Consider the following 13,216-nt stretch of genomic DNA (forward strand, 5'->3'; position numbering starts at 1 on the left):
AAGTGAGTATATGCTTTATGTCAATTAAAATCTTTTTACAAAATTCAAAACAATTATCTAAAATAGGAACTGTGAACAATCAATAATATGGAGTGGGTGCGCATTGTTCAGCAAAATCAGTTACCTCCTATTATTAAAAGTAAAGAGTAGTAAGATATTTTTTGTCTCTAGCCGCTGAACCGATAGGGTTCTCCTTCACTTTGAAGTTTCTTATAGGCCCTTAAATTGTTTTAGGCTATTTTATCTTATAAGTAAGTCTGGGTAAGGTTTAATGCTATTTTTAGGCTATTCTTCGAATGTAAAGCCCCGTAATAAAGAAACTCGCGTTTTCCCACTACTATTTTAACAAACAAAAATTATAGTTAGCTATGCTACTATAAAGAGCAGAACAAGGATGACAGCATCCATAAGTAGCAAACTCAAAAAACATGGACGCTCTTTGACAAAACAAAGATCAACAATCTATTTTCAAAAGCAACAGAGAAAAACAATAACTATGATTCTACATTTCCTTGTTTTATGAAACATAATAAATATACATTAGAACGACGAAAACCTAATTTTGATATTAGTGTCTATAAAAATTTTAAAAATTGGACCAAAAACACTAAAGATATGTGGAAATTAGTAAATAGATAAAAAGCTTTTTTTGGCTGCCGGATTGCTATTAACGTTTAACGGACTGCCATTAACGTAAATATGCTCCATTATGATTGGAATGTTGACAAGAAAAAAAAGTTTAGCTTAAATAGCAGCTGATTAAATACCATTTCCACAACTTTACTGACAAACACACAACGTTAATTAAAGAGTAGTTACTCTACTAAAAAAGTCGAATGACGTTTTTGCAAGGTACAGATGCATTAAATAAAAGGCTTTTATTCTTTGTTCCATTTTATTTAACAGCTTACGTAGTATTAGGAATAGAATGTGTTATTTTATTTTGAAAGTACACGAATCGTCATTTGATTTTAAAGTTGTTGGGCACACTTCTGAAGTTTTAACAGTGAGGTTGGGGGGGTTTACCAAAAGTGGTATCCAACCCGATGGCAAAACAAATTTTTACATCTTTATTACTTCGCCTCTAAAGAAAAACATTCATGTTAAGGTTCGCATTACTTAGATGGCTAAAAACATTAATATATTATAGTAGCTTAAATAATTTAAGGCAATTCTTTTTTAAAGAAACCACTTTAACATGTTGTTGTTTGAGGCATATTCTTTACTTTTCTTAAGTTATGTATACAAAACTGAGAATTAAAACGAAAATTTCAAAGTAAAACTATTTCCACAACTTACAGGCAATAAGTCTAAAATTTTAGATGCATATGTTGCTTAAAGATTTAATTTTAATAGATGCTTCGCTTGTAACTTAATGTCAAATCCTCCCGAAATCTCCAATCTGAAACCTAAAAAATTTTATCTGCAAAAATTTTAAAACTGGATAAAAAGTATTTATATGGAAAAACTTTCTGGTAATAATTAATAATTATAGAGTAAATTTACTTTCTGGATGTTTTTTTTTTAAATTTAAGATTTTGCCAGGGCTCGGCAGCTGCATCCTTTGCCACAGGCACCATCAGCCGTGCAGCTTGCTGAGCCACCCATTAGTCCTAAGACTCAGTTGCAGCCGTGCGACGTAAAGAAATAATGAGCCACTGCACTGGAAGCCTGGAATGAGCCTCAGCTACCATCATCCCCAGTTGTCTGACCAAACAATTGTTTAGCAGCTTTACCTGCTGGTATACCTCAGTCGAAAAATTAAAATATCTGCAGAGACTTGAGAAAGCCGAGCAGCTTAGATGATGAATCAATCGAATCCACACTCCCTGTCAGTTACCTTTAGACGCAGCCATCCTCAACCGCAGCCATCAAATTTTAATTCGGTTACCATCAGCCTGTGTCATCCACAGTCACCATCAATTGCAGCCAGTCATAGTCATCCTCAGTCGCAGCCAATATCAGCCGCAGCCACGACCTTGCATTCAGTGTAAGCAACATTTAGCCACAGCAGCGCGGTTGTCGACCCCTGTATTTTACTCTTATAACATATTATTTTGGTAAAATAATTTGACATATTATTTTTGCAAAGTTATTAATAATTCAAATAATTATGATTTTATTATTTCAAAATATTTTCAAAGTAAAGATATTTTTTCTGCTATTTGATTTTTTTTATATAAATTGTATATATGTATTTTGCAAAACAATTAACATCTGTAAAATTATCCATGGAACATAAAAAAATCTTTGATAAATATTCAATAATATGTAAAATTAAAAGTAAAGTGTCGTCTTACCCTACCCCTAACTAAATTGTAAATATCAATATTCAATATTGATGATCACGAAACCTTACGCAACAAAATTTCTAGTAAATGTTTCTATTTGAAAACTGAAATAAATAATCAAAGGCTGAATTAAAAGGATCAATATGAAAACAGTGTACAAACAATCTGGCCAGATTTTTGGTTAGAAAGTGTTATGCAAAGATTTTTAAAAATTCCTTAAAACATGTTCCAAATGAACTTTATCTATGTAGTGTATTTTTGTATCAATAATCACGCAACCTTATATTTATATTTTTCACAATTTTTAAATCGTTAATTCAACAATTTTGATGACCAAAATTAAATCGGCGGTTTCTCTCAAAGTAACTAAACGAGCTCAGAAACCCCACTCCCTTATTTATTGAATTGAAAATATGGTGGAGGAAAAGTAAAAGCACCATTAAATTAAAGGCAAGAAGCAGCTTATAGTGCCTATAAAAAAATGACATCATACAAAACAAATAACTAATGATAGGCCAGTAAAAATTTAAATTGATCAATGGTAAAATGTATACTAGTATATCATTTGTCATTTGTATTGTATGACGTATTTTTTTAAAGACACTATAAGCTGCTTCTAAATGCAAAGCTTAAAACTTTCCTAACTATAAAATAAAAATAAAAAAGTTATAAAAGTTGTTGAAATGACAGAAGTACATACAAGTTTGTGAGTAAGAATTATTATGCATATTAAAATGAAGCATGGCTTTATGCAAATCTTCTTATAATACAAACATATCAGAGAATAATATTCAAGATGAAGGGCAAGGTAGCTTTGAAACCGATTAATATCCGCTGGATTAGAACCGGCTCTCAGCCATACTGAAATATCATATATAGCATCGTATTACTGACAATTATCCACGAATATTAAAATCCCTCGGGACTAACAAAGCTGGCTTTAATCTTTAATTTTTAATCACAATATCTTTGGAAACCTGTCTATAATACTATGCGATAAATAACTATTCTCTAAAAAGCTTTTGTGTTGTTATAATAATAGAATAAGAATTAAGACGCAATTTTACCAGATTAAGGACTGCCATAATTTCGACATTAACCATAGAATTTTAAACGTTCAAAAAGAAGTGTACATTTTTCAGATATTTATTCTATGTTTTTTATGCAAATTTTCAAGAATAAAATACATACTAACTATAGTTTATTTCTATGCATTACAAAATGTTGACAATTGTTTTTGTTTTTGTTGTTGTGGGGAAACATCAGCACCCCGAGTTAAAGTACTTCTTTATGTAAAACTAGCGGCTTCGCCCCTGGACTCTTTGCCCCAAGAGGTAATTTAAAAAAAATATGTGCCTTATGCGAGTATGGGAATCATTACTTCTTCTATTACCTACCCAGCTGAAAAAATTGCGAATGGGTCACAAGTTCTCGGAATAAATGGTAAATTCGCAAAACATATGCGGAAAAAAATATAAAAAGAGAAAAGAAAATGGGGATTTTTTTGTTTTTTTTGGTAGGGGGGGTGGAGGGGTCCTAACCCCCAAGAAAATAGCCTAATCAACCACAAGACCAGTAGGTATATTCCCTGAAGAGTAGAATCCAATCGGTTCAGTGGTTACCGAGACTTTGAGGTACAGACGGACGGACAGACAGACATCATTCTACTTTGTATTATAGATTATCCTAATTCTTGTCTTGGCATAAGCAAGGCTTTACTTGAATTTTGGTCTGTATGTCAGTTCTTCATGGACTGTTGCTTTTTATTTTTAGTCCTATCGAGTATATCTGTCAAATTATGAACTTTATTACGACTATACCCGAAAGAATATACCCGAGAGACAACAATCTCCTTGATTGAATGACCTTTAACTGTAAGTTCTTTCTGTGAATGTTAATGCTTTTCACCTATGAAAGGCAAGAATCTAAAGGGATAAGACAATGGCCGACAAATTGCTGTACATCCTCAATGATGATTACAAAATAACCCCTTCTGTAAATTACAATTAATGGTTGAAACGTTTGAACGCTAAACTTAATGAATCTACAAAAACAAAATTAACTAAAGTCCCTAAAGTTGTTAAGCTAACGAATAACAAAAAGGTTATTATAAAACTTTGGGAACTAGTAAAATAAACAACCCATTGTCCCCCCTCTCTCTGATAGCCACACCTGCATGCGTAAATAGATTCACTTTTTATATTTTCTTATGCGAAAGTGAAGATTTTCTACACTTTACACAACTTGATTACTTTATTGTTCTGTAAATCATTCAAATGTTTTTGTATGTACGCTAGTAACTTTATACAAGTTTTTAAAAGCAAAGCTTTTCTATAATTAAGGTCGGTCCGTCCATCCGTCTGGAACGGATAGCGATTTTCGTTAATTGAGGCATGTTAGAATTATATTATCGATTTTAAACTTTGCATGGTGATGATTCCTGAAGTAATTAGGTACTATTTAGAAAGCGTAGCAACTCTATAATCTTTACCAGAATATCCGTACGTCCACTTTAATCATGTTGATTTTTTTACTTTTTAACAACGAATTTTTATGTGATCTAATTATCCGATTGATCTTTTTTTTGAAATACTGATTCCTAGGACAAAAAAGTACAATGTTATAAGCGAAGCATCTATATAATCAAGTCCTAAAAGCGTAAGTATGTCCTTAAACATTATCCTGTATTTAAGCAGTTTTTCAACAAATTTACTTACAATTTTGATTCGACATATAACCATTTATGTTCTGATTTTTCAGTTCTGAACTTCTGACACTCTACAAATGTTAATGTTCGTTTGTCATACCGTTTCAGAGTTTCGCTATTATGGATGTTGTCATCCTTGTTATAATTAGATGGGGTATTATAATGAGAGGGAGAAGACATTTCAAAGTAAATTATAATTTTACGCAAAGTTTTTAAACATGTTTTCTCAGACGTTGTTTAATACTTTAGGTTTTTTGGTGAAATCCAGTTTCTAAACTTTTCTACCAATAATCTTAGTCTACAGAAGGGGAGATTATGTTTTTTGAAATTGTGGATATACATCATTTCATCGTCCATTGTCTTATCTTAAAAGATTTCTGGATAATAATCTTCTTTAACTCTCGTCATATTATTGTATCAATTACCTACCTCATACGGGCGAGGATGCTGTTCAACAACCCAGGATATCTAAAAAAGGAGCCAGATTCTCATTTTTTGTCCAAACACACGGGGTATTAGGTTAAGTAGCACCCATCAGACAACTAAATCTTTGATTGCACGACCTTTGTCTGGAAGTCCTAACTGTGCAGGGTAATGAGCTGCGTCTGTTTTGGGCCAAGGCATTCCAGCCACTCTAACTATTAATGTCGCGCACCTGACATAGTAGCAGTAACGCGGTAACGTTGTTAAGCCGAGATTCGAACCTATCACCTCACCGACGGCGAGCGGAAGTGCTACGTGTTGAGTTTCGGTCGCGGGCTTATATTATTGTAAGCCAACATTCTTCATATTTGTGTACAGCCCACTGCTGCAAGTTATCATCCTTGTTGATGCAAAAAAAGATTTAAAATTAGATTTACGTATGGGAAAAATGGAATAAAAAAGTTTCTTTTTGAAGAATGTTATTTTACGAAATGCATACTTTATAATTCTACAAAAGTTTTTTACTAACCAAGAAAGACAAAAATCAAAGGAACAGCGAAAAGCAAATTATTTTAAGTATAATTTTTCTCCAGTTTCAAAAGAGAAGCTTTTCTTAAAGCATTCCAGTTCGTCTGAATGATGCCATGACGTCATATAACGTAAACTACTGTAAAAACCTAGTATATTAACTGATCTTAAAAAGTAATTGACATTAATTGCTTTAGATTAGGGACGTCCAAGCTTTTTATTTTGAAGTGGATAAAATGAGGGGTTTCAAAGGTATGAAGGGGTAATATAATATTTTTTTTTATTTTGAGGGGGATGAAATGAGAAAATTTAAAGTTTGAGGGGGGTAAACACCCCTTTGGACATCTATGCTTTAGATAGAATGAGATATTTGGTGGCAACACCATATTTTATGATTTATCCATCATGTGTCTTTTTATTCATTTGGGGGAAGGGGGCGTCTCTTTGCCCCTAATCATATTCTTAAACCATGAAAAAGTTTATAAAAATAATTTTAAATTCTCAATTCCTTTCCCAGATTTGTTGTATACATATTTGCTAAGAATTTGCATTCTCATCATGTCAATATTTTTATTGTATTCAGCTTGAAATTTGCAACAAATTTGCACAAGAAAAACTGCACTTATTTTTAATTTACTGACAGTTTATATTTGAAAATTATAAAATATAATAATTTTATATGTATACAAGAGTATTTATTAATAATCTTTTGATTATTTTCATAGAAACTAGTTAAAGCTCTACAAAGTGTCCTAATAAATGAGCCGTGTGATGTCATTAGATTTCTTTCTAAAGGGTTTCCTTTTCACTTCTCCTTTCATCCTTCCTTTTATGACGTCACAAGGCACATATTTTAGGACACTTTGTAAAGGTCCTCACGCTTCTAAATCACACTATTGCAGAAATCATCATGCAAAGTTTAAAACGATAGGACAATTCTAACACGAAAGGACGGCCCAAACCTAATTATAGAAAAGCTTCGATTTTAAAAACTAGTGGCATCGCATCTAAATCTTACCTACTTTAAAAGGTTTCGTGATTTTTAAAAAAGAATTGATTGATAAAATAGCAACCCATGGCTAAATTTACTTAATGTATAATAGATCTACAAATTATACTCAAATAGTTTTAGCCATTAAAGTTTTATTTTGATATTTCGGGAACCAACGATTATTGGAATACTTTAATAAAAATCTTTACAAGACTTAGTAATTTTTTAATTGGTGTTTTTCTGTTTCATAATAACATGTTTTATTACTTAAACTTTTATCTATGTTATATATATATAATCAGAAATTAGCAATCCAATATTTCTTAATAAGACATTTATTTCTAAGAATCTCTATAATAAATACATATAATACATAGTATATAAAGATAAATCAGTAAGGACAACAACAGAAAATTAAGAACAACAGATTGAAAAATCTATGAAAAATATATTTCACCGTCATTTTTGGGGGAGTAAAGATTTCATCATTTAAACCAAATTAATGCCGAAAATTACAGGTACAAATACAATTTTTCATCCTACTCTATTGAATTACTGTTGTTGCCCAAACTATACATATTCTTAAACAATTATAAAGCAGAAATTTTATATGAGCAATAGAATACATAAACTATTTTATACAATTGTTTAAAAAAAATCATAAATTTTGGATAAATTTCTCAGGAAAGAAAGTTTTTCAAGTCTATGAGAAGAAATGGGATTTTTTTTTGAAATATTATTACAAACTCTTGTGATTAATGCATGATACTATTATTATGAGTTGATAACTTACCAATTCTCAAAAAAAAATTTCATCAAATTTTTGCAATAAAATTTAAGTTCCTAAATTGAATAGTAATCTTAAAATAACTAATAAAATTTCTTATACTTCCATAAAAAATATTTTAATGTATTTCTTATTGTATAGAATAATAAATGTATATGAAAACATAATAAATAATAAGAAATATACTTATACATAATCATTAATTATACCAAGAAATAAGGTAAATAATCTCTTTTATATTATAATTTTTTTTCACCGATGAATTATCTTTATACATTAGCATAGAAAACATATTATCATTTCCTGAAAAAGCTATGTACTAGGAATCTTTTAAAGATATTTTTTTTTTGTACATATGTGATTAATAAAAGTCTCAGTATATTTCTTCTATAAGAAAAATGAATAATTTTGTGGATTTTACTGTTTTATATTTCAAAATTCCTTTATCAAAAAATTATCAACGTGTTATTAACCCGCAGAGCGTATATCTCTATTCTCTTCCAATTTTTTTTTTTCTTGGGATGGGGGTGGAACCCTCCGTCAAAATAGTCAAACCTTTCCTGGACCTTTTAGAGGCTACACCATAAAGGGAACTATACATTCTGTTACTTTAAAAAATTGCATGTTTTTTTTATTACATTTTTGCATGTTCTGATTATTTCTTGGGGTTCAATTAAAATATAAAAAATAAGCTCTAAAAGTTATGTATATAAAAATATACAATATTTTATGCTTCAAAATAATTCTTTTTTAAAACTATTTAATGACATTGGCACATTTGAAATTTTGCATCAATTTTGCTTTAATTTTTTTAGTTCTAAATGGAAAGACTTTTTTAGAAAGTCGTCTTTGATAATGATACAGAAATTTTACTGTCACTCTCTGAAGGTAAATGATTCAACAGAAAAATTAGGGTTTGTATTTATGTAAAGTTAAATTTTTAAAAAAGAATTTAAAAGCTTCAACTTTAAATTTAACTTTACAAATTTAAACTCAATTTTCTGTTAAATCATTAACCCATAGAGCTACTTATTTTACCTAAACTTAATTTTAAATATAAAAAATTTACCAATAGTTAGCTTTATTACTAACAAGGACAATACAATTAAACCCATTGAAAAACTTTTCTTCAACCTTTAAGTCAAAGTTTGAAGACGAAGAAAGTTCCTCAAAAAATCAGCATGTTACGTCATAAAAACGAGGGATTATCCATCTCTTTTTTAATAGTTTTCTTTCACACTGCTCCTCTCCTCATCCAACATTTTTATGACGTCATTGAGGGACTTTCTTAAAGTCTTCCAAAGTTTTCGTAAAACCACTAATTTTACCCTCCTAATTTAAAAGTAAAACAACTTTGTGCGTTTCTTAATCATTGAAGTTTTTCTACCTCTATCAAACAAACCGACTCATACTTGAAAAGTAGCTTTTCTATATAAGAAAAAAACATTTATTATATGACATTGACAAAATGCATTTTCTTTGAAGTGTAAAAAGGCACATTGTTTAATAATCATTGTACAGTGATAGGACAATGAAACATAAATTAATCTTCCCTAGAATTTTCAAGAAGTTTTCAGGGGAGGTACAATTATCTATCATTGTCCTTTCCCTTCTTGGTAAATTTAGGACGGGACAAATTTTCTAAAACAAAGAAAATTAAAGATCTAAACATATTCGCCTTAAAAATGAATAGTTATTTATCGCATCACACTATAGAACAGCTTTCCTCGGATATCAAAAGATTAAAACCTTCGGGCTAACAAAACTGGTTTCAATGATTTTTCTTTTTATATTCGCGGAAAATTGTCTGTAAATCGATGCTATATATAATTTTTCAGTATGGATGAGAATCGGCTCTAATCCAGAGGATCTTAAGAGTTTTCGAAACCATTATGGAAAAATTATTTATCCAACTCATTCAACATAATATTGCAATTGTACATATTGCAAAATAGTTTCACTTGCAATAGAATATGTACTCAGATCTTAACCTAGGGAGGAGACATTGGACTGTAAATTAAAATGATACCCAAACTTTTATCATGCAAAAGGTTCTCTTATTAGTTGACTTAAAAACTTTGGGCAGATTTCTCAAATCTTGATTACAGAAGGGGATATTTTGTCTATAATAATTGAGTGTACATTAATTTATCGTCCATTGTCTTATCCTTAAGATCCCTGCAAATATTTGTCTTTTCTGTTCTTTGATTTTAGAATATTAGTCCAATCCCTTGTTTAATAAAAATTGTATCTTTTTAGCATCTTCCTAAATCTACGAGAGTTAAGGTTTTAAAGACCTAATCAACTAAATCAACTATTAGATCTTTAAAATCTTAACTTAAAACTATTTACTATTACTCATCTATAAAATAAGATGTTCTTATTTTTAAAGTTCAAGAATTATTCATTAATCACTATTTAATTTAAGATTAAACATGTTGTATATACAATAAATGGATATAGAATACGTGTGTATTGTGAAAGGGGAATTGTTGTCATCAATTTAAGTTGCTAATATAGTCCTTAGTTATGGGTTAATGTGTTCCTCCGTGATCAGGGGAGGGGATGGGGTAAAATCATAAGAATAGGCGAATGGGGTGTATTGTTATATTAGCCAGCTGCTGGGAGAAACAGTTAATTAGGGTATCACTGTGAGCTACAATTGAATCAAGACAAAAGTAAGTGCCGAGCCCTGGGACCTATGTAGGGTGAAAATAGACATAAATCCTTGATGATTCCAGGTAGAGACAAAATATTTCAGCGGGGTCTTTTGGTTTTTTTTTTAATTTTAAGTTCTGAAATTTTTTTTTTAAAAATATGAAAATCTTTAATAAAAAACAAGCAAAAAATATTTTTCAATATTTTTTTTTACTGAAAGATACAAACAACTTATATAAATACCATAAGCTTTAAAAAAATCACAATTTTTAAATTTAGTCTTTCAATATAAAGATTTTTAGAAAAAACCTAACAACAAATTCTAACATATTTCTGATCAACATAGCAATAAAACGTCTTTTGCAAAATCTTTATCATCAAAAATAAATAGCACTTACTAAAGATTTTTTTTCATTTAAACTTATACTTTTCACATTAATTAACTTTAAAGATTGATTTTTTTAAAAAGAAAGGTTGCGTGATTTTTTTCTTCAGAATTTATTGCCTAATTTTAAGATTCATACAAAAAACCTTACTACTTTAAATTAAGGGATAATCTACTAGCAGCGGCTACGCCTCTAGAGGCATATGAGGCCCTTGGGTTGGGGGGGAAGTCGATACCCGTCTTACAATTACAGTTTTTTTTAATGAAAAAGTTAAAAACATTTATTTTGGAGAGTTAATTCTCTTGGGATAGTGGTTGTACCCTTCCCAAAATAGTTATAAACCTTACCAGGACATATGAGAAGCTACCATGTAAAGGAGAACCATATCGTTTCAGTAGTTAGTGAGATCCCTTGGTGCACAAAGACTCACATAGAACCTGTTACTTTATTATAAAGATACATATATACACAGAAGCTCTACAATCAGAGTATGTCTGTTTGTACATCAGTCTGTATAAAACAATACATAATATATTTATTTTGTACTAGGTTCTTTTTATGTGTTGTGGGGTCCTTTTTTAAGGGGCGATTTCTCTTAGGGAGGTAGAGGTACCATCCCAAAAGAAGTTATAAACCTTCCAAGGACCAATGAGAAGCTACATAGTAAAGTAAAAAAGAACCATATCAGTTCTTAAGCGTCAGAAAGATGGACAAACAGACATCAATATATTTTGTATCATAAATAGTGCTTTAAAGCAGGGAGAGAAATATCATCTAAAAAAAAAAAAAATTTGCTATTGTTTAAAAGTTATATCCCTGTATAAAAAAGATATGATATCCATGTGTTTTTTTCTGTCTGTGCCTAAAGTTCTTGCTAACCGCTGGACCAATTTGGTTCTTCTTTATTGACCTTTCTTTTAGACTGATAATAGGATCAACATATAAAGGAGTAGTTTAGTGTCTATTAATCCTTCTATAAAAGTAACAGTTTCTGTGTCTGTCTGTTTTTGTGTATATGTGTGTGGGTGTCTGTCGGTACCGAAGATTCTTTATAACCGCTTAACTGATGTAGTTCTCCTTTTGGTTCCAGCTTTTCATGGTCCTGAGTAGTTTTGAGTTTGGAAAATAAAGAGTTCCTACCCAACATTTAAAAAAAAACTTTTTCTTTTACATACTACAACTGAAAGTAGGGGAGGGGTCAACTTCCCCCCACTTATCAAGGGCCCCTAGATGCCTCTAGGGGCAAAACCGCTAGTGATAAAATAATTTTTATCTTGAATTATGATTAAAGTGTTCTTTTTCCATTTTATAAAACATAATTGTAATTATCAACCTCAAAGAATATCCAGATTTAGGTAATTGTATTTAACAAGGAAAAAAAAAGAAGACAACATCCATAATTAGTGAAGCTCTTAAGTTTAAAAGAATACAAATAAAGAAAATAGCAAGTGTAACATACAGATGCAAAGATATATTAATCAGAGCAAGATGGGACAATGGGCTGTTTATTAGACTAGTCCCCATAGTTTCATATAGCAATTTGTTATTCGTTGGCTTAACTACTTAAGGGACTTGTTGCGATTTTTGTTTGGTTGGATTATTAAATTTAGTGCCCAACATTTCAACCATTAACTGAAACATAAAGAAGGGATATCCATGTATCATATTTGGGAATGTAAATTAATTTAGTGGTCATTGTCTTATCCCTTTAGATCCCTGAATAGTATGTAACAATGATCAATGGTTCTTTTTTTCTATGTAGCTTCTCATTGGTCCTTGGAAGGTTTATAACTTTTTTGGGAGGATACCTCCACCATCCTAGGAGAAATCACCTCCTAGAAAAGGAACCCATACACACACACAAAAATAACTTTTTTTAAAGCCTAAAATAAAAATCTAATTGTAGAATTCAACCACTTCTTCCCCTCTCAAGTACCCCTAAAGGCCTCTAGGGGCGTAGCCGCTAGTACCAAATAAATATATTATGTATTGTTTTTATACAGACTGATGTACAAACAGACATACTCTGATTGTAGAGCTTCTGTGTATATATGTATCTTTATAATTAAGTAACAGGTTCTATGTGAGTCTTTGTGCACCAAGGGATCTCACTAACCACTGAAACGATATGGTTCTCCTTTACATGTTAGCTTCTCATATGTCCTGGTAAGGTTTATAACTATTTAGGGGAAGGGTACCATCACCATCCCAAAAAATTAACTCTCTAAAATAAATATTTTTAACTTTTTCATTAAAAAAAACTGTAATTGTAAGGGGGGTTCGACTTCCCCCCCCAACCCAAGGGCCCATATATGCCTCTAGAGGCATAGCCGCTGCTAGTCGAGTATCACATGATATAAATCAGTAAGGTTTTTTGTCTGAATCTTAAAATTGGGCAATAAATTATGAATAAAAAATCACGCAACCTTTCTTTTTAAAAAAAAT

The 13,216-nt window shown here is 30.7% G+C and overlaps 1 protein-coding gene across 2 annotated transcripts in view; it reads left to right on the forward strand.

The window, feature by feature from the left end:
- Positions 1-13,216, forward strand: part of LOC145328169 (uncharacterized) — a 183,478-nt gene that overhangs the window by 22,570 nt on the left and 147,692 nt on the right. The gene's annotated exons all lie outside the window — the stretch shown is intronic.

This window comes from Acartia tonsa, chromosome 9 (assembly GCF_053477335.1).
Source record: "Acartia tonsa isolate MP-2025a chromosome 9, ASM5347733v1, whole genome shotgun sequence".
Lineage (NCBI taxonomy): Eukaryota > Metazoa > Arthropoda > Copepoda > Calanoida > Acartiidae > Acartia > Acartia tonsa.